This window comes from Gouania willdenowi, chromosome 6, assembly GCF_900634775.1.
Source record: "Gouania willdenowi chromosome 6, fGouWil2.1, whole genome shotgun sequence".
NCBI lineage: Eukaryota > Metazoa > Chordata > Actinopteri > Blenniiformes > Gobiesocidae > Gouania > Gouania willdenowi.
In genome coordinates this window covers 39,552,772-39,576,075 of record NC_041049.1, presented here as the reverse complement: position 1 = coordinate 39,576,075, position 23,304 = coordinate 39,552,772, and the positions used below count along the sequence as shown (strand labels likewise).

The 23,304-nt window shown below is 37.6% G+C and overlaps 1 protein-coding gene across 1 annotated transcript in view; it reads left to right on the top strand.

Moving 5' to 3' along the window:
- Positions 1-23,304, top strand: part of LOC114464233 (insulin-like growth factor 1 receptor) — a 96,206-nt gene that overhangs the window by 49,071 nt on the left and 23,831 nt on the right. The window lies entirely within an intron of this gene.

Sequence of the window (23,304 nt, the reverse complement as noted above, 5' to 3'; positions counted from 1 at the left end):
GTTTGGACATTTGTTCTTTTTTCATTACAAGGAAACCTAAAACTCAGGACACTTTATTGGTCCTTTAAGATGTTTTGTTAGTTTGTCCTATAGATTATTATTTGATCATCTACCTCAAACCTTGGGATTTTTTTGTTTGTAAAACCAAAATACTGCAGTGCATCACTTTATTTTTAAAATGTGAAAAATGAAAGACTAAAAGAACTGATATAATGTAGTATTTTGGACAGCAATGCTCCAAATGTTTTCATTTATATTTGAGCTAACTTCCTCATGTGCAGTTAAAACAACACGTTTGTATTGTTTATGGGTATTGTTCAATGTTTTACAATAAAATAAGATTGGAACATTCAAGGTGTTTAATGTCAGTTAGAAAAAAACAAATCAGGCCAGGCTTTTTAAAGATCGGTGATCAGCCACAAAATTGCAATCGGTGCAGCCCTACTTCTTTCTATTTATTCACATTCAGTTCAGTAATAGAGTTTGTCTTAAGGCTTCTTTCAGCCGTTGGTTCACCACCCACTGGGAGCAGCTACTGTTCCATCCATCATCAGGGGTCACAACACATTTAGCAGTCTGTGACACTCAGAGCCATGGCCAAAGTGAGAGAGGAAGAGGCGTGCACTCACTCTGTGTAACGTTAGCTGGCATAGCTCACACTTCATGATGTAACACTGAAACGCTGTAATCAGCTTGTAACTGTATAATGATATTTACATTCCTCTGAGCTGTGTTTTGCTAATTCAAAATAAACTCATTGTGACTGAGACAAATTTTCACGACAAAAAACTAATAAACAATAAATGATTATAAGACACAGAGCCAAGCTACAATGGCCTCATGTAAAGGATTTTCAATATCCGTGAGTGGTTAAATAACCCAAAGTTGGGTCTGAAATAAAAATGAAGTTGCATAAATAAAAATGTTTTATATCCCAAGAAAGAGTAACCTTTATACTGTAAATTAAAACAAAGATCTTTTTTTTTCTTACATTCAGAGCGTGTCACCCAAGAACCAATGCATACATGTGACTAATCATTAGTGATGTGAACAGTCTATATACATACGTATCTCAAAGCTGATCAAATTACAGGGAGCTGAGGCATATGCTAAGTTGTTTACTGAAGACCCAAACATGTTCCAGACCCAAACTCACACTAACTTTTTTCCAGTTTTGAGGGGCTGGCATGTCCATTTATAGCAGATGTTTTTGTATATTCTGAGAGAGTAGGTGGAGCTGTATTACTATACCAAATTTCAGTTTTCTATGAGAGTTCCTGAGATATTGGAAGCTGAAAATTGAAGAAAAATAAGGACGAGCAAAAGTCAACTCATGTCCCCCTCACTAAATTGGCCATATCTAGTATTCATTCAATCAAACTAAAAATGTACAGTGTGCCTATTAAACATTCAAGGAACAATTGGTACATTTTGGAATTTTTTGAGACTAAAGTGCAGGGACCAATGACATGGAATGACTCATTACTTGTTTTATGGTAAAAACACTTTGTAAATGTGTGATATTGTCCCAAAACATGCATGCTTCTGTATCAATTTGGGGCCTGATTTTAAAGAGTAACTAAACCCCAAACCCACTTTTTTCTGCTGAACACATATGTATCTGGGTATTAGGGAGTGCTGTTTATTAATCCTAGTCCCTCTCTTCACATTTTAGTAAAAGTATTTTAATTTTGCATATTTAGTTGTAAAATGTCAGATATACTTGCCTCTAAGGGTTGAACGCCGGCTATTACAAGTTAATTTTGCTATTGGCTGAAACGGATTCTTTATGATTCCCCTGCGTCATCAACTTTCACTGTTGGCCCCGCCCCTCCTTTAAAAGTTCAGAGGAAGAAGGAGGGTCTCCTCCAATCACAGCCCTCAGTGAGCTTTGATTGACAGTTCTAATGAAGAACTGCTCTTTTCAGCAGTAAAGTTTTTGACTCTGTGCTTCTATAAAGATCAGATTCTGTGCTAATTAGAAAGTTTATCAAGCTGCAGACACATCATGTGTATATTCCCGTCTGTCTCTCCGTGTGCGCGGAATGCCAGTGATAGTGTGTGTAGTGCTGTGTGTGCGTGGGTGCAGCTTCACGTGGGGATTGTAGTATTTGATCACAGATCTTACTGTGCGCTCTGAGTGGGCGTGTGTCTTACTGTGTCATGAGTAACACCCATAATTAATAACTTTGCCTGTAAGATGGATTCTCCTGGTGTTGACAAACACTAGAATCCATCTTGTGCTGTTCCTGCCTTTGCCTTTCAAAACCGAACCAAACAGATTAGAACCAATTATGAGGCAGTGTTGTGGTTTAGGGCGGGATGTCTGGGTATGACAAACACAGAAGCGCAAAGCAAAACTGGCGCATGCGCAGTTGCAGGGAGAGGAAGTAGCTAGGCTATTAGCATAGCTCCAAATCAAAATAGAAAGATGTCAAAGCAGGAGGGTGGTTAGCGTGTCCTTAACTCGCATATTTGTGTTGCAAAAACGTCAAAAGTCACTCAACGACATAATGATCGCAGCATCACTATCCCAAAAGAAAGTTTTCATCAGCAGAGCCTTGTTGTTGTTGGAGCAGCTTCTCTGCGGCGCATGCCGATGACGACATCATTTGTTACCGTTTGATTGGCTAAAACAAATCATGGTGGACAGGCGCACAACAGAAACTCGATGGTCACATATCTCATATCTAAATTCAATAGGAGTATTTTTCCTCTGTTCAGGATGGACCAATCAGCACGCAGCTCAGTGTGTCACATGATAATATTCCATTATTCAGGTTTTGTACCTGTTTTTGGCAGCAGCAGCAGCTCAGATCAGGTGTCACATGTGTTCCTTTCACTTAACCTCTCGTCCTGGGCTTCCTGTCCCTGTGACTGACGCACGCACACGTACATGTAGCGCACACACACACACACGCACACAGACCGGCAGTGGTGCTCTGTGCCCATCTGTGGAAAGAGTGAGTGGAGAGTCAGCAGGCGGTGAGACACAGGGCAACAGCTGATTGGCTGTGGCTGCTGAGGAGAAGCTTCAAAGCTCGTATGCGGAGGGAGGGGTCAGCCACATGACCAATCAGAGGCTGCGACGATGAGGCAAACACGCCCCCTTCTCCAGCGCATACTTTACATGATTACTATTGGTAATTAGTGGGTTAAACTGTTTGCATGTGTTGTGCTGCTTTTAGAAAGCAGAGATGTTTGGTTTGTGAGGTGCGCATGCCACCCTCTTAGCACATGCTCTTTTTGTCCCTGCTCCGCCCCCTCTCACATTAAAAGTAATGGGGTCCGCTCTGACCTTTGACCTATCCTCATCTGCCCTCCCGTCTCTCACAGGCGAGAGTGGATCTGCATGTTTAGTGGCTGTGTGAGTTTTGATTTGTCTGCATGAAACAGCTGAAGGCGTAGAGAAGAAGACACATCCTTATTTACCTTAATTTACCTTCCAATAGATACAGTAACATAGAAAAGAGTGCACACACGATGACGCTTCCTTCAATCTTGTTTGAGTGATTCATGCAGCATTGAATCAGCGGTTTTGTAGATTCTGTAGTGTTAAACACACACAGAGCATGAATGGTTGGGCTCAATTACATTTTTCACTTACAATTACATCTTCAATTATTTTCAATTACAACTCTATTGTTTCATTCTTTCCCAATTACAATTACAATTACTATTCTCCCCCTGAAAGTCAATTACAATGACATTCTGAATTACTAAAGTTCAATTACAATTAATAACAATTACTGAGCCTTTAATAATTAACACTTACAGTATTAAACGTAACCTTCCACTTGTGTTAGCTTTCTGCTAGCATCTCTAATGATAACAGGTCAGTTTGACCCATGTCTTAAATGAGCTGTAAAATACACTAAAATCATCTGATGTGTTTTTCATCTCTTGGTTACCTTTGGCTTCCTAATCAATGAAAATATTGGTATCAATATTTTTGGTGTGAGCGTCTGAGCTTTGTTCTGTCACTATACTCCTAGATTTATATTATTTTGAAATTGTAAAATGATCCTAAAGAGAACTGACAGGTAAACTTAAACGCCTATAGATGCCTTTTTGGAAAATAACTTTAATAAGTTGTATAAAAATTTGTTTTACTGTATGCAAAGGAACTGTGGCAAGATGTATTACCAACAATAAACATGGGGGGTGAAAGAAACTAGTAAGTTTTACTTTGAGTATTATTTAATTGAGTTATTTTTTGCTTGGACTTCAGTATTGTATGTATGACTTACTTGTACTTAAGTAAAATTTCAATCAAGTAACAGTACTTCTACTTGAGTAGATATATCAGTAGTCTTTACACGTCTGTAATTACGTCATAATTGTAATCAATTATCAATTACGCGCTTACAAACACCTGCTGCGTCTTTAAAGTTAGTTCATCTTCACTCGTGTGGCTTTGTAGCCGTTCCCACAGAGCGTGCATGTGTTGATGTGGTGAAAGTGCAGAAACATGGAAGCCGCGTTCCAAGGATGGAACTTGAGACTTGTCCCCGTTCTCCCCCTTCTTGCCTTAGGAGGAGGAGCAGCCACCTCCTCACGCTTCTCCAAATGCCTTCAGTTGGACACGAGTGTATCGGGTTTGTTTTGGAGGAGGAAAAAGAGACGCTGTGAGGAACGTACGTTAGGAGGACAAACCTTTGCTTTGGTTCAAGCCAGACAGAAAAATAGAAAGGATGGCGTGAGGAGGAGCAGGAGGAAGAGTAAAGGAAAGGAAAACAGAACAAACAATTCCCTCTTGGCCCATTGCTGCCCACGACCCTCATCTGTAAATTCCATGCCAGCAGCTGGAGTGCAGCGACCATTTTATGAATGAGGGCGAGAGAGAAAACAGGAAGGAGAGAGAGAGAGAGTGTGTGTGTGTGTGTGTGTGTGTGTGTGTGTGTGTGTGTCTGGAACAAAGACCAGATTTGGGCTTTGCTTCCGCCGGAGACTGCTCACTTTATAGCAGCCAACGCACACACGCACACACACACACACACACACACACACACACACCCACACACACACACACACACACACACACACACACACACACACACACTCCTCAGACGTTCCTCCTTTCCTTTGTGTCGGTCCAAGACGTGTCGATGTCTATAAACATTGTTTTTCGTCCCTCTTGTTTTTTCAGCAGCTTTATGAAATCAATCCCACTGTTATTTTAAATTCAAACCTTCCTATAGAGAACTGTAGAGCAGTGGTTCTCAAACTTTTCAGCCCACGACCCCATAATAAAGGTTCCAGAGACCGGGGATCATCACTGTATCTGAAGGTGGTTGAACATTGACACAAAAACACAACAAATGTGTAAATGACAAAAAAACAACAAATGTCCAAATGATACAAAAACACACCAAAATGTATCATTTAGCAGCTTTCACAAAGCTTTAGTCATACTTTTTGTGTTTGAAAATGTGTCTGCAAAGGTTAAACTATATGTAGTGCAATCTTTTGGCCACAACACTGAGCACACATCATCTTTGTGTAATTTGACACCAGCATTGCGGCCTCGTCACCTGCTGCAGAGAAGAAAACAGGAGGGTTTCATCATGTGCTGACGTAAGCTGGTGTTGAAGTGCTTTGAACTGAGTGTTCACAGATGTCTGAATGAAAGCCGACTCGTCTCAGCCTTTTTTAACGCCTTCTTCACATTTTTTCATCAACACCCAACTCTGGAATTTCATGCACGTGACACACATATGGAAAGCTGACTGGAATCCTGGCAGTTTCTTTTTTATCCGAGCCATGATTTTATCGTCTGTTGAGTTTCACCGAGAACGTGTCCTTTCTTCTTCTTCTTCTTCTTCTTCTTCTTCTTCTTCTTCTTCTTCTTCTTCTTCTTCTTCTTCTTCTTCTTCTTCTTCTTCTTCTTCTTCTTCTTCTTCTTCTTCTTCTTCTTCTTTTTCTTCTTCTTCTCTAAAAAACTAATTGGACACGCATGATGTGAAGCATTGTGTTACCAAAGTCTATTGATCCCTGCAGGTCGCTGCAAGCTTTGCACATCCCATCGTGGTTATTTTTAATCATTTCTTTCTTTTCTTTTATGGATTCAATTACATTTAAAGTCAAGTCGGCTAGATTCTCTTACTCATACATATTTTATCAAACACTGTAGTCCCTTCTAAAAAAAACATGAGAAAGCCATTTTTGTAGCTTGGTGAGTCTAATAGTAGTTTGTCAATCCTTTAATTTGTTTTAAATACTCCAAACATTTCTCTATTTGAAAATATTATGATAAAATGTCATCTTTAATCCATAAACAACTCATTTTAGACTCAAATTTCACAAACTTGGGTTTGGTCATCATGACATCAACAACATGAAAAATCTCTCTCTCAATCATATGCAGTAGAGAAAAAAAGTGCCTTTAACTTTGATTTAAAAATGTTCACATTAGATGCTGACTTCAGCTCTGCTGACAGTTTGTTCCACTTCTTTGCAGCATAACAACTAAAACCAGCATCACCATGTTTACTGTGAGCTCTGGGCTCCACTATCTGACCTGTGTCCATAGATCTGAGAGACCTGCTGGGTTCATACCTGACTAACATGTCACTGATGTATTCTGGAAAGAGACATTAGACTTTGTGGAAACTTGAGAAATATCACTTTTAATTTGGAAACACAGCTATTGAGATCCAAATCTTTTTTTTAATGTGAGATCTTGGGAAGCAACATTAAAGTATCAACACTAGAAATTGCATAATCTGTCAAGGTTTCATTTATTCATATGTTTTTTCAAGAAGGAATTATTACGTGTAAGTCGTGGACAAAAATCTGTGCAAGTATTGAACTCATCAAAGCGGATCGGCAGATGCCTCTGAAGAAGACTGGCAGTTGACAGTCGAAACATGTCAGGAGATCAGTAAGTACATATCCTGAACAAACGAAACCTTAACTTGTTATTCAAAAATACGACAAAATGAACTTGCTAAAACTAACAGAAATCATGTCCAGAAAAAACAGCAACATGAGACTTTGAAAAGCAGTGGGAATGGAGGTGACAGGTGCTGAGATCATACTGTGGCTAATGGGAGCTAAGCTAAGCTAAGCTGAGATAACTGGAGGACTCTGCTGTTGTTTACTCCTCACAACGTGCACCAACATTTGCTGTTTTCGGCAGCAAATCCACTCAGACGCCACCAGTTTTTTTCTGCTCAGCGCCCTGGCCCTGCCCGACTTTGACCTGGAGAGGATACAGAAGTGTGTTTATGCATTGGAAGGTACACTGGGAACACAGTGTGAGCTCACTTGATCTCAGGGCAACTCGGTGAACTGGTGTTTTTCACCCTGGAGGATCAGCGACACATGCATCAGAAATTAGGCAGAACACGCCTTTGATCCAACGTGCGACTAATCATTAGCACTGGGTCTTATACATGCTCCACAAACATTTTTTACCTCACATTATGAGCACCCCCTTTCCTCTCCTTTTTTTACAACTATTTCCAGCCTTTGAGCGCATATACACGTGCACGAGGCCCTGCAGCAGCAGTGAGCTAGTTAAGATAGCAGCTAAGTGCATTATTGTGTGCTCATACGCCTCTCACTGAGCGTGGTCATGGCAGAGTAACAGTAGTTCTAATCACAACAGCGATGGCGTGCCTGGGAATGAATGGTGGAAAAAGCCCTGGAGTCAGAGCAGCTTTTCTTCTGAGTGCTAGTTAAAAGATATCGTATCCTGTTTCCTGTGTTTGCTCCTTTTTCACCGTGTGTGTGCACGATTGATGTGTCATTGATGGAGCAGCGTGCTCACACATATCCGAGCCCTGGCTGCACGCAGTCAGCCGAGCGAGCACCAGCTGCTGGAAACCGTGTGTGTGTGTGTGTGTGTGTGTGTGTGTGTGTGTTTCATAGTGCATTCTGCTGGAAATCACTCATTAAGCAGGTGTGATTCCACTCGCCCTGTGGCATTTGTTGTGGACTTCACAGAATTAGCAGCTCCGTGCACGCCAACGTTCACACAATGTTTAACACCGTTGTACAAATGGAACATAAACTTTTGGCTTTTTTTGGCTGCATTTAAATCTGTACTGCAGTAAAATCAGCTCAATTTGATATTTATTCTACTGTTTATGCTTTATTTTCTACACCAATAATGTAAACTAAACAGTAATTTATAATCTGTTTTAAATGACACAAACAGACGGCTGATATTTAATCAGATCATTTTGTGAATATTTAAGGAGTGTTTCTCAACCTTTTCAGCCCACGACCCCCCAAAATAGAGGGACCGATGGTTGAACACAAACATGAACATTAAAGAACAGTCATGTGGAGACAGGGTCATCTATAAGGGGGAATAAAGGGGAGAGCTTTTTGGGGCCCGTCCAAAAAGTCAGTAAAATGATGGTCCATTGTTCTATAAATCTATGATAACCATATTTATTTATTAATCTGAATAATATACACTGTTATCTAGGAAGTTTGTTATTATTTGGGCCATAATATATACTCATCTTAAAGATGTAAATCCGTGTTTTAATCAGAAATAATATGGGTTAAATGTGACCAAAAATGGTGAAAAGAATTTTATAAACCACAGAAACTGGTTAAAAGTCGCAAATTAGAGTGGGCAAAAATGGACATAAAAAGTTGTAAAAAGAGTTCAAAGCATCAACATTGTAACAGTTATTTTCAACTGGCAAATAATGGGCATAAAAAACCGTGAATGTGGTAAAAAAAAAAAACAGCATGAAATATGGTGTAAAGAGGTTTAAAGAGACAATAATGGGTCACATATGTAACACTAGATGGAAAAGTGGTGGAGAGGGTTTATAAGTGCTGAAAATGTCTTGAAAGTGGAAAAAATGTGCAGACAAGACATTGAAATTTGATGGAGAAGTGGCAGAAATGGGAGTAATGTCGTAAAAATGCAATAAAAAGAAGCAAAAATATGGCCAGAAAAAGCAAAGAAAATAGGTTAAAATATGGCTAGTTTGGTGTAGTTTCAGAAAAAGGGTAAAAATTAATAGAAATGGACTGAAATTGATATATTATTCTTAGTTTCTTAAAGGCATTTGTCGACCCACTCACAGTGTCTTGCGACCCCAAATGGGGTTCTGACCCCAAAGTTGAGAACCCCTGTCTTTGAGCACTGTGGATGAGATTCTGCTGATTTGAGGTCACAGCAGTGAAAATGTTCCCGTGACTTGTGTTTACATTGTGATGGGATGTGTTACATGACTGCAGTGCAGTAGTGCAGCTCTGCGTTGATACACTAATACTCTGACAGACCAGTGTCGTAACGACAGAGAAATAGAAGCATTTCTTAGAGCAGCAGCTGGGCCACCAAAGTGAGCTACGAGCTAATGTGTTTGTGTCTTTCAGTCAAACGAGGAGATTGCATATGGCTGTGAAAAGAAGGAAACGTTTCTAAAATTCACCACTCTATTTAAAATCTGTCTTTATTTCCCAGCAGGCCAACAGAAACACTTCAAGGAAGAGCCTGTGATTGTGTCTATTTTGGTCTTTGTTCAATTTTATATGCATTAAAACAAGATATATATTTCATTTATATGAACATATCTCTGATTTAATTTTCTGTTTACCACATATAAACTCTTTAGGGCTTTGCCATTTTGGCCGAATTCCTGTGTGGAGTATATACAAATGAAAATGTATAATATAATTCAAGTGTAAGTGTGTGTGAATCTGTAGAGCATCTCGGCTGCCTCTTTATTATTATTATTATTATATAAGTCTTTTTAATGATTTTGCAAAGGACAAAAAAAAAAAAAAACACAACAAAATGTGCAAACGACAAAAAAATTTGTAAATGACAAAAAAAATGATCACAGCCTCATGATGTTACACACACTTTGTGTCAGCTGTCCTTTACCGTCCACGTTAGCTGTCTACTCCTGCTCATACAGGGAGAGCAGCTCCTGACCTCTGACTGGTGAACCTGTCTGTGTCCTGTGTGACTAGTCCAGTGTGTGCACTCACAGGTGCTGTGGATCCAGCCCGTTCGTACAGTATGTGTGGAGTTAAACACAGAGGAGATAAGATAAACCTCTCAAAAGTTTGAGTCCAAAAGTAAAAGAGAGATTTTAGTGGATGGGAAAGTTTGAACACTTGTATGTTTAGTGCTGTCCTCACTCAATAACTAATATTAACATTTGAAATAAACAATGTTATCTGCATTGTTTGCGTTCCTGTAATTAGTTCTCAGTGTATTTATAGACTATAATTACCATTCAAATTAAATGCAGGTGATTATTAACCAATGGTTGCCTGAAGACATTCAGAACAAAAGCCATTATGAAGTGTGAACTGTCGGTATGAGTCAAACGTCTCACCTTCTGTGTGACGTTCAGCTTCCCATAAAGTGTAAAGTGACCAATCCTTACCTGCACTGCTCTACCTTTATTTAACCTTTAATTATATCTTACATCTGTTTTTACAGTCAATTATAGGCTTGAATGCATTAAAGTGTGTATTTTGGTGAGCCAAAGACCATTTTCCACCTCGGTGGACAATAAATAAGTATTTAATTAAATTTCAAATTCAATGAAATATTTCCATGTCATTTTTAGTTTTTCATCCATTTCATCTTCCTTCCCTAATCAGATGTGATGTCATCACAGGCTCTTAAATGTTCTGTTGTCATGCAAAATATGTTTAAAACTGATTAATGGAGTTGCCAACCGCCATTAAACTACACAGAAGAAGAAGAAGAAGAAGAAGAAGATAGGATTTGTCGTCTAGCCGTTTGCTACACATGCTAAAGCTAACAAGAACCCCCCCCCCCCCCCCCCCCCCCCCATTTTAAATAGATATTTCTGTCGCTTTGTCCACTTGTTTACAAAGAAACATTTAATGTAAATGTGCAATATTTTCTCAAAACATGCATGTGAGGCTTTGTTCAGTGTCAGATTGCCATTTCAGCTTGATTTAATTTAAGAAAAACAACAAGAATAACAATAATAATAATAATAATAATAATAATAATAATAATTATTATTATTATAAAATAATTATAACAATATTGTAATTTCTTATTTTGGAAGTGAATTTATTATATTCCATTTTTATATTCCATTTTATTTTAGTAGTTTCCCATGAGCATGAAGATGTAGAGGCCCTACTTATGTTGAATATTGGTATGAAGCTGTGCTGCTAAATGAATCTTCTCAACATAAAGAGACACAGATTTTACTTCACCTTTTCAATGATATTTTAAAGTGAGTGGAAACATTCTGTTAGTTAAAGCATTGTGTAAAAACAGTGAAGGAGATGAGTGGAGACTATGGGACTTCCAGTGTATGAGAAGTCAGGCCTACTGGGAGTCTGTAGTAGAAACTAAATTACAGCTTTGACCTCTGCATGTTTTTTTTGGTCATTTGGTAAACAGTTGTTTAGCTTTGCAAAGTGTGGCATACAATTAGAAGTAGATAGATTCCTTTTGATCTTCTTCTTTGATCAATAGCTTTGTTTCCATTACAGTTTTTCCCAAAATAAAATTGATATTTCTAAAGTTTCCACATAGTCTAATGTCTCTTTGAAGGTGTTTCCATTGAAGGTTGTTTTAGAGTCTGATAACTCTGGTGAAGTCTCATCCTGTGAGACTTCTGTGCAGGAAGATGGATGCTCCAAACTTCCTTATAACACTCTGCATTCCTTTGTTGTTTCACGTTTAATGTGGCACTAATAATTTTAAGTATAATGCTAAGAAATATCTTGGCCTCCTCTTCGACATACTTTTTTAATCAATATTTGAGTGTTTTTTTCTGAATTCAGGTGTTTCCATTCCCAGTTTTTATTGAGATATTTACATTTTGTGCATTTCCAATTGTGATGGAAACACAGCTATAGTTTGAATTTTTAGACTTTCTATATTTTGGAATCATAAATTAAAAACCTGCTCAGTGACTTTTAAGGTGGAGTATGTACTTCACAGGTTGCGTGCCCACAATAACTTACTCTATTACAGACAACCAACCAAGCTGACATACAAGTAAAGAGCACAGAACTGTGTGTCCATACATTAAGGACCTGTACTTTGAAGCTGGATTTCCTCTTATCGTGCTATTTTCCGGAATTTAATCAGTGTGCTAACCTTCAAAGCTGGCTAACGTCTTACGGAACTAAATCACCATGGTAACTTAGGCTGAACGACTAACCTGGTCGGGACCAGGTCTTCTTCTGGCTAGGATCTGAGTGAGTACTAAAGCCCCGCCTCCTGACTAATCAGTTCTCTTAGCAAACGACCTGTCCAATTATGGATTATAATTCTTCATATTTTTAAAGAATTATTTCTAATTTGTGACGTATGTTGCTCTATACAATTTCTCTGATTGTGATGGATCTGGCGCTGTAATCTCCTCCTCTGTCACAACAGCGTGCACGTAACCAGACTGAAATAAACTTGCTTAACTTAGCGAGTTGTAATTAAGATTTGTAGGATAGCGATTACAGCATCAGACCAATCACAATCAGAGAAACTGTATAGAGCAACTTACGACACAATTGAGGAATAATTCTTTAATATATGAAGAATTAAAATCCATAATTCGGTCCAAAAACAAAACTGTTGCTGCAGTCATAGCAGGAAGGAATTAATGCAGGAATTGATGCTTAAATTAGTGAGATTATAAATGGAGAATAAACAGTCACTCTGATCAGTTGCACTTTCTCATTTACCTTGTCTGTGGCTCTGATGCTGCATTCATGCAGATCAGCCTAATTCATATTGTGGGATGTATTTGTATTTTATATTATCTTACACCACCACCACCACCACCACCACCACCACCAAAACAACAACAACAACAACAACAACAACAACAACAACAACAACAACAACAACAACAACAACAACAACAACAACAACAACAACAACAACAACAACAACAACAACAACAACAACAACAACAGTTTGGTTCCTAGACCTGAGGCTGAAGGAAGGTGTGTGTGTTGTTGTTGTTGTGATTGAGCATGAGTGAAGGGAAATGCCACGCATGCCTGAACACACATAGCTGTGTGTAAAAAAAAAAAGGAAAAAAAAGCTGCCTCTGCTGCTCTTTAAAGGGCACAGGAGTGGGAGAAATACACACAGTTTGTTCCTATTGGTCTGAAAAGGGATTCAACAGATACTTTCAGGCTGATAAAGGTGGATGAAGTCCCCTTTAGATCAGATAATCAGACACTCTGGAGTTATTCCTGATGGGGTTCAGTAGAGGAAGTCTAGTCTCTCTCCACCCGCCCGGGCTAATGTGGTTTAAACAAGTGTTTGGAGTGATCCACCCAACGCTCACGGGGAGGATCCGATTGCCGGATGTGGATGTGGTCGGATGGCATTCAAAGTGGGGGTGGGGGTGGGTGGGTTTGGGGTTGAACCTCCTGTCAACCACTTTCTGCACTGTTATCTGCTACTGTATGTCTGTTCTTAACCTGAACTTTAAAGCTGTGACTGCACAGACAGCTCCAATGGTTAGGGTGGAAAACTGTTCTATACCCAAGAGTAAAAGCTGCAGTGAATAACAGTGATGGGAAGTGTTTGGGTTCTGAGCCTTATGTGTTTATCATAGCAAAGTATGCAGTAATTATGTAACCCTAAACCCCTTTCAAGAATAAAACATTTTAGTGCCTCCCATCGTAACAAAATTTCAACAAAATGGATAAAAAAGTTACCTATATTAAAAAAGGTCACAATTGTAGTTCTTCTTTAAAACTCATTAAAATAACAGTAAAAATAAAGTTGAATGTTTACTAGAATCTAGAAAGAAACAATTAATAAAAAACAATTAGTTGAACATTTCCAGCTCTAAAAAAAATTAGATGTACTTTAAAGTTTGGACCTGTTGCATATTTATTAGTAAAAGCTGCATTTTATGTATCTACGTAAAATGTTTTCCTATAATTAATTTATTTTCCTTCAGGTCAAACTTGTAAGGGGATTGTTCTCAATTCATTTTATTTCTTTATTTTTTTAATTAGGACATTACATATTAATCAGTGTGTCAGCAATTAGCATCAACATCAACATGCCAGAGTTAGCACGATAGCTAATTTTCCTCCCTTGTCCTGAGGCAGCTAAATGTGATATAACATACAATTGAACAATAACATTTAACACACAGTTAAGTAACATGGCACAATGAGACAAACACATCTACTATTTACAATAACAACAGTCAGGAGTTAAAAGAGCCCAACAAAAAAGTACAACATTATCTATGGATGCAGGACTGGTTTGTTTTCAACCATTGTTTGAGAACTGGTTTGAACTTTGGGTAATTGCTACAGTTCCTGATGTTTTTATTGTTATTATAAAATAAACTCAACATAAAAACAGTATTTGAACACTTCCTTCACAGTCAGTCTACTACTACTAATACTACTACTAATGCTACTAATACTACTACTAATACTACTAATACTACTACTACTACTAATAATACTAATAATGCTACTAATACTACTACTAATACTACTAATACTACTACTAATGCTACTAATACTACTACTAATACTACTAATACTACTAATAATACTAATAATGCTACTAATACTACTACTAATACTACTAATACTACTACTAATACTACTAATACTAATACTACTACTAATGCTACTAATACTACTACTAATACTACTAATACTAATACTACTAATACTACTACTAATACTACTAATACTACTACTAATGCTACTAATACTACTAATAATACTACTAATACTAATACTACTAATAATACTAATATTACTAATATTACTACTACTAATACTACTACTAATACTACTAATACTACTAATAATACTAATATTACTAATATTACTACTACTAATACTACTACTAATACTACTACTAATACTACTAATACTACTAATAATACTACTAATACTAATACTACTACTACTAATATTACTAATATTACTACTACTAATACTACTAATATTACTACTAATACTACTAATATTACTAATATTACTACTACTAATACTACTAATATTACTAATATTACTGCTAATACTACTAATATTACTACTAATACTACTAATATTACTAATATTACTACTACTAATATTACTACTACTAATATTACTACTACTAATATTACTACTAATACTACTAATATTACTAATATTACTACTACTATTACTACTACTAATATTACTACTACTAATACTACTATTACTAATATTACTACTAATATTACTAATATTACTACTAATACTACTAATATTACTACTAATACTACTAATATTACTAATATTACTACTACTATTACTACTACTAATATTACTACTAATACTACTAATATTACTACTACTAATATTACTACTAATACTACTAATATTACTAATATTACTACTACTATTACTACTACTAATATTACTACTAATACTACTAATACTACTAATATTACTAATATTACTACTACTAATATTACTACTAATACTACTAATACTACTAATATTACTAATATTACTACTACTAATACTACTAATATTACTAATATTACTACTACTAATACTACTAATATTACTAATATTACTACTACTAATATTACTAATATTACTAATATTACTACTACTAATACTACTAATATTACTACTACTCCCCTTTCCACTCTAATCTCCTCGTTTTTTTCCTCTTTCTCATCTTGTCTGATTCTTCTTTTCACAGTATCTTCCTCTAACGTGTTCTCTATAGGCTTTGATCCATGAGTTCTTCATTCTTAACCCTTTTCTGAGTCCGTGGAAAAGTCATTCCTAATCGCTATGGTTACACTCCCCCTCCCCTCCCTCCCCCCCTCCGTCTGGTCAGGAGAGGACTTGTTTACAGTCTCCTCTCCAGACTCAATAACATGTCAATCATGAGGATAAGCTCCTCCCGTGCCACACTGCCATTGGCTGGGAGCGTGGCTGCCTTCCTACCCCCCCCCCCCCCCCCCCCCCGTCACCCCTGCCTTTCCTCCAGTCCCGCTGTGAATAATGAATGATTTCGCAACTGTCTGTCAGTCTTTTCAGTAACGACTGTGAGGTAAAAAGATCTGATGAATGTTTTACAATGAAGGCCATGGAAAATGTGCAGCTTTTCTTGTGTTTTTATGCAGTAGCTCATTCATCATCACAAGTAGCAGTAAACGTGTTGTCAGCAACTCAACATAAACATTCTCATAGTCGACTTACGCAGCAGAATCTCACACAAACAGGACATGACTGGCATTCAGATAAAGAGCTGCTGATGCTAGTGCTGCTAGTGCTATTGCTATTGCTGCTCCTAGTGCTAGTGCTGCTCCTAGTGCTAGTGCTGCTCCAAGTGCTAGTGCTGCTCCTAGTGCTATTGCTGCTCCTAGTGCTATTGCTGCTCCTAGTGCTAGTGCTGCTCCTAGTGCTAGTGCTGCTCCTAGTGCTAGTGCTGCTCCTAGTGCTAGTGCTGCTCCTAGTGCTATTGCTGCTCCTAGTGCTAGTGCTGCTCCTAGTGCTAGTGCTGCTCCTAGTGCTAGCCTAGGGTGACCAGATTTCAAAACCAGGACAGTAAGTTAACCAAGGAAGATGACAGATTTTCAAAATAAACTGTTTGCATAAGCTTTTATTTGTAATGAAAAGGTCACAATTTTTCTTCCTTTAGGATGAAATGTATGATTGCAAAAGCTGAATCATTTTTGGCATGTTGAAGAAGAAAGCATGAGAGGAAGCAAACGAGTAATATTGTCAATGCCAATCAGCATTGAGTTTCAAACGTATGGAAGACTTTTGAGCTTTTTAATTGGTTTATATTGCAAGCGCTTCTATGGCAACAATTGTGATTGACAGCTTAGACTCCACAGAGATCACATTTTTAAGCGAAATACGCTGCTGCTTTCAGGGTCTTTTCTGACAGCTGCATCAGACGTCAATTTCTTTATAAACAGGACAAATGGGACTGAGTTTTTGAAGAACTCGGACTAATCAATGGTTTGGGGTAAATCGACTGTGACATGGGATGTAACTCTGAAAACCGGGACTGTCTCGGGTAAATCGGGACATCTGGTATCTGGTCACCCTACATTAGCCCCCATTTTCCCACTGAGGTGATGCAGTTGTTTGATAATTCAGCTTTGAACCCTTTCACACTCAGATTTCAGCCTTTCCCCAAGCCCCACCCACTTGTATTTAGGGATGGAACTGTTGTTGCGGTGCCCGTGCGAGCTGCAGTGGACCGGTCACTCTCACTCCTGTTTGTTCAGGGAAAAGAGCAGGAAAAAAACATAATTTCATTAAACTTTAGAACCACATTGAGATTAACATTCTCTCTTATGAATGTTTCCTGGTTAAGAAAAGCAGCAGCAGCACATTAAACAAGTTACAGTTTATCAATAATACTCAAATGTCACAGAAGAAGAGCTTATGAAAAACAAAAGTGCAAAAGTCGACCAAATAGTCTAAAACAAGAGCAAGATAAAGTTTTTGAAAAAGGGCCCTAAACTCTCCCCTTAGGACCAACTCTGCAGTTTAAAGACTTTTTAGAAAGTGTGCCATGAACACGGAGCAGTTTTGCCCATTTCAGTACGAACAGTCAGAACCATGAATAAAAATAAGTCTTTAGAGTGCAGAGTTGGAGTTACTCGAAATCATAAAAACAAAACAAAAACAATGAAAAATAAAGATATTTAGCATATCCTCCAATTAATTCCCAAACATTTGACAATAATGTCAAAATGAAAAACTATATATGGCAAGTTTGGTGTAGTTGCAGAAAAAGGGTAAAAATATGCAGAAATGGGCTCAAATTGTTCACAAAATATTATTCCGGTCCTAAAATATTTGTAGTTTCTTGAAGGCATTTGGTGACCCTTCTCAGTGTCTTGCGACCCCAAATGAGGTCCTGACCCCAAAGCTTGAGAACCATATATGCAAACCTTGCCCGATGATGAACATTTTATGAAATATCATGTGGTGAAATCCTCATATCTGTTGTTCCCTCTTTTTGAAGCTCTGCATGTTTGAGGTTGTAAGGGAAGCTGTTTTAAGAGCCTCTATAAATAGTGAATTGTATCTGTAATATCACAAGTCTGTTGAGTCCCACAGTCCAACTGGGTCGACTTATATGGATTTAAGGCAGCCTCCTCCCTTAAGTTATGCATGTTTGGAATATTTCCCTCATTGAGGAATCTGTTGAAAATGATGTGTGAGAGGCTCCTGTGGGACTCATTAGAGTTTGGCTTGGCTGCCCCCTGTTGGTCGGAGTCCAAGGAAAGTCTCCCTCTCCTCTTTCTCTGCAAACTCTGCAAAACTCATCTGCTGAATTTAACCACACTTATGCCTGAGTCAGCTTTCTAATTAAATAACAGGTGAGCTGTGTGTGTAAGTGTGTGCATGTTAGCATTTAATAGTGTAGCTTTGAAAGAATCTGTGCCATTTGTTTTGGAGCTGCTCCAGAATGGTTGCCACGTGTCATTAGACCAGGGGTTCTCAATCTTGGGCTCAGGACCCCATTTGGAGTCGTGAGACACTGGGAGAGAGTCGCCAGATGCCCTCAAGAAACTAAGAATATTTTCTGAACAATTTGAGCCCATTTTTGCTTATTTTTTTTACCCTTTTTCTTCAACTACACCAAGCAATATTTTAATCTATTTTCATCTCTTTTTCTTGCCACATTTTTGCTACATTACTCCCATTTCTGCCACTTCATCAAATTTAAATGCCTTTGCTGCACATTTCTTCCACTTTAATACATGTTCAGCACTTATAAACCCTTTCCACCACTTTTCCGCCTAATGTCACATATGTTGGTGCATTTTTGTCACTTTTAACCTCTTTTCACCATATGTCATGTTTCTTTTTAACAATTTAACCACATTCACCTTTTGTCATGCCCTTTATTTGCCAGTTTAAACTAATTGTTCCTACTTTTTAAGCCAATATTGACACTTTGAACCCTTTTTTTAATCACTTTTTCCGTCAGTTTTTTGGCCACTCTAATTTGCAACTTTTAACCAATTTCTGTGTTTAAAAAAAAAAAGCCCATTTCACCACCTTTTCCCACCCGTTGTATTTTTGATTAAAACAATGATTCACATCTTTTGGGTTACTATATACTATGACACAAATAATACTTAATGTCCTGGATAACAGTTGATATTATTAGAATACATAAATAAATGTGGTTATCACAGATTCATAGAACAATGGACCATCATTTCTCCCCTTTATTCCCCCTTAAAGATGGCCCTGTCTCCACATGACTGTTCTTCATTGTTCATGTCTGTGTTCAATCACTTTCAGGTACAGCGGGGGTCCCTGCTCTCTGAACCTTAATTTGAAGTTTGCAGGCTGAACAGATTGAGACCCACTGCATTAGACTCCTCCCAGTCATTTCCACCCTGCCTGTGACACACACGTGTGGTGCACGTTATATACTGTAGTTATATATACACTCCTCCTCAGGTCAAACCTTAGAGCTGCTGCTCACTGTGCTTCACTTGTGCTTCCATCACAGGGAACGCTGTATATTCCAATGCTGACGTGGTTTTACGGGAAGTTTGACATTGCATACAGTATTTGAAGCCATGGCCAGAAATACAAACCATATATTTTGCATTTATTATCAAATGTCTTTCCCTTTCTTGTGTGTGTTTGTCGATGAAAGTTGTGCACGTAGGCCATGTAACTCCATTCCCTTCTAATTAAAGTTGACAGTCTGAAGGAAAAAAAGACAAAAAAAAGTATTTCTGGGCTGAGAGAGATTACTATCCTATCCCCTGTGAGGTGAAACATGAGTTGAGTTGGCTCTGTGTGTGTGTGTGTGTGTGTGTGTGCGTGTGTGTGTGTGCGTGTGTGCGTGTGTGCGTGTGTGTGTGTGTGCGTGTGTGTGCGTGCGTGCGTGCGTGTGTGTATCATCATGTTTCATAAAGAATGACATACAGGCTGAGAAAAGACAGTAAACACTAAATACCTTTCTGATACTGTGAGCAATTGAAAAGGTAGAGAACAATGCGAGGGCAACCACTGTGTGATATAAGCTTAAGTAACTTGCAAAAGGTAGGAAATGTTTAAGTTTCAATTGTGCAACACTTTATTTTTCTTCATTTGTGCAATTCTTTAATTTTCATTACATTTCACAGAAAATCATCATGTTCCTTCTTTATTTACTAGCTGCTAACTAACAACTACTAATCATAAGACATTTCACATGTTTGTACAATTTAACAACCATGTTATATATTACAAAAATCCAATGAGCATTTTTATTTTTTAAACATATCACAATCTAAAATCTGCACTGGCTTTAACAAAATCCTGTCTGTGACATTTAAACCTATTTGTCACAAAAAAAGCATTTAAAGATGATTTATTTCATACAAAAACTACATCTGTCGTCTGTATTTATTTATTTATCTTAGAGTTTAACAATGGAGCAGCAACAAGTTGTCATGCTTTTGGTGGTTTTAAAGCCCTGGTTTGGGCCGTCACCGGTTCTCCTGATCACCCACAATGCCGTGCGCTTTCATCCGCTCTGAGAACAGTTGTGTTCCCAGCGAACCTAATCACTCTAGACCTTGACTGGAAACGCTCTGAGACAGACACAATCACTCTAGAATTCTCCAGTTTCATCTGCTCTAGACTTCGTTTTCATGTTCACACCGACCAAATGAGGAGGACTATCAGAAAAACCAGGAGGACTATCAGAAAAACCAAGGAGGACTATCAGAGAAAACGGATCCGAGAACGATTTTACTGCTCTAGGATCTGTCAATACTAGTACAATGTTTTTAGTTTACTGGTACTACTAGTAAAGCTAAAATATTAGCTAGTAGTACTAGTATACCTAATGCAAATGAAGTAGGAGGGATTAGAACCAAAACCAGCTCCCTGATTGGTTGGAATACTTTTGAAAGCCATAGACAAGCCTGAATGTACTTTCCGCGCCCCCCTTATTAGCATATAATGTTTAGTACACTAGTGACAGTTTTTGCTTAATGCATTTTTTTACTTCACTAGTAAAGTTTACTCACACACCAGTAAACCTAACCTGAGCACTAGTAGAGTTTATTATTGATGGAAATCACTGATATCACATTTATACTCCAACAGTTTTCCATACACGGAGGCAGTTGCTAAGGAACCGAGAGCAGCGTTTCCTTCTTTCCACTACACTTCAGTTCTATCGTCCATGTGGGAAAAATGTTGTCTTGAAGTGCTACTAGAAATCACAACAATAAATAGCACTAAACACCAAAGAGACTCTTAAAAAATGGCCAGTGGAGGCCTTTTATTTGTTGGACAAACAGGCCTCGGTGTGCCTTTTTTTTTTTTTATCAGGGCGGGAACTCCTCAGTCAACACACACACGCATGCACGCACACACGCACACACACACACTCGCAGGTGCTCTCTCCACAGAATGAAATGAGGACAGCCTTGTCTGCAGCGTCTCAGTGAACTGTGGGAAACATCTGCTACATCTGTTTTTCCTGAGGATTTTTCTTATTAATCGTCCACAGGAAACAAACTGCTGTGAGCGTTTGAAAGTAAAACCCCTTTTAGCAATTAGCATCTCATTGAGAAACCATCAGAATCCAGCTTGTCATTATCTGAGCTGCTGCTAACAATGGGGTTTTCTGTTTCCAAACCTTCGTCCTCCTCGTCGATGATGATGAAGGCCTTAGAATGTTTTCATGCCCTGGGGAAATCCACATTTAAATACCCATTGCTGTGTGTGTTTAGTTGGTTTCTAAGTCATGCTTAGTAAACAATGAGGTTCGTTCATCTTTTCATGTTACTCCAGCTTAATTTAAAACACTGCGTTGTCTTTGATTTACTGACTGAACGGAAGAGGTTCTTTTAAGCATTACATATGAATGTTTGACTTTGATCTTAAACCTAAAAACAGATTTTGTTGGGTTTTTTTGCATTAATTTTAAAACAAATAGAGAAGTCATAAAGTGATCCTGCAGCATCAGATCTGGGACAATATTGTAATAGTGTGTATAGATATATAATTATCATTTTTCCCACACTTATCTGTCAGTATTAAAGCCAGTAGTGGAAATCTATCTTGCTCAAATTTGATTTTGGGTGGATTATTTGGCTTTCTGTTGTCGTTTTGGAATTTTTATTTTCTCTAATTTTACGTGTTTCTGTTGTCATTTTGTGTTTAAAAAAAAAAAAAAAAACAAATGGAAAAAAGAAGAACAAAAAGTGAGAAAATGGTAGAAATAAGATAAAGAAGAAAAAGTGGAAAGAACTATATATAGTAGGGCTGGACGATTTTGCCTGAAAAAAAAAAAACCCTGATTTTTTAAAGAAAAATTTGAGTTTCAATTGGATTTTCGATTGTTTTTTTCAATGCACTTAAAAATGACTGCAGACATCAGATATACTGTATTCTCAAAAGTGCAACATTATCGCTGTGATTGTCCTCAATAGTTAAAATGCATAGAACAAGCTTTAACCCAGGTTTAAACAAAAGTGCAACAGCAACTTCACAATAGCTTAAATTTTCTGATCAAAAAAATCAGATAACTACATATTTTATAGCATATAACATTACAATTAAAAAAATAATAAACTCTTCCCTTTGCAACTCAACATAGTGCGAATAAAAGATTAAACATGCCTGTGGCACACATATAGCCTACTCAAAGGGTAAACACATGTAAACAAAGAGGGGACTGGCTTTTATTTGAATTTGCAAAATAAAAATGGTATTTATCTACAAATTTGATAAATCGATTAAATCGATTTTTTGCCCAGCTCTAATATATAGATATACAGTACATAAATCATCTTTTTTTGCGCACTTATTTGTTAGTGAATTTTGTCAGCCAGTGGTGAAAATCTCTCTCTCTCTCTCTCTCTCTCTCTCTCTCTCTCTCTCTCTCTCTCTCTCTCTCTCTCTCTCTATATATATATATATATATATATATATATATATATATATATATATATATATATATATATATTCCAGCCGTACAAACTCACTGTGTCTATGTTAAGCTGTTTGCATGTGGCATCTATAAAATGCTGCAGTGTTGATGAGGAGACGGACGTTGGAAACACTTTGTAGTCATTTTTAATCTCTCAGATTCATTCATTTGTTCATTCACTTTACTTTTTCTAAATGTTCAGAACTTCAGTCAACATTCTGGGTACTCTAACATTTAATAATATGATGGAGAACACAAACTAAAACCATCTTCCTTCAATCATCAGTTCAAATGTCTGCCTACAAAATAAAACAACCAATATATCTGAATTAAATCAGAAAGAGTGTGTTTCTAACAATCTTTGGTTCATATATTTCCAAACAGTGAAAACAGTAGAAAGCCTCCTGATTCAATGCAGTCCAGGT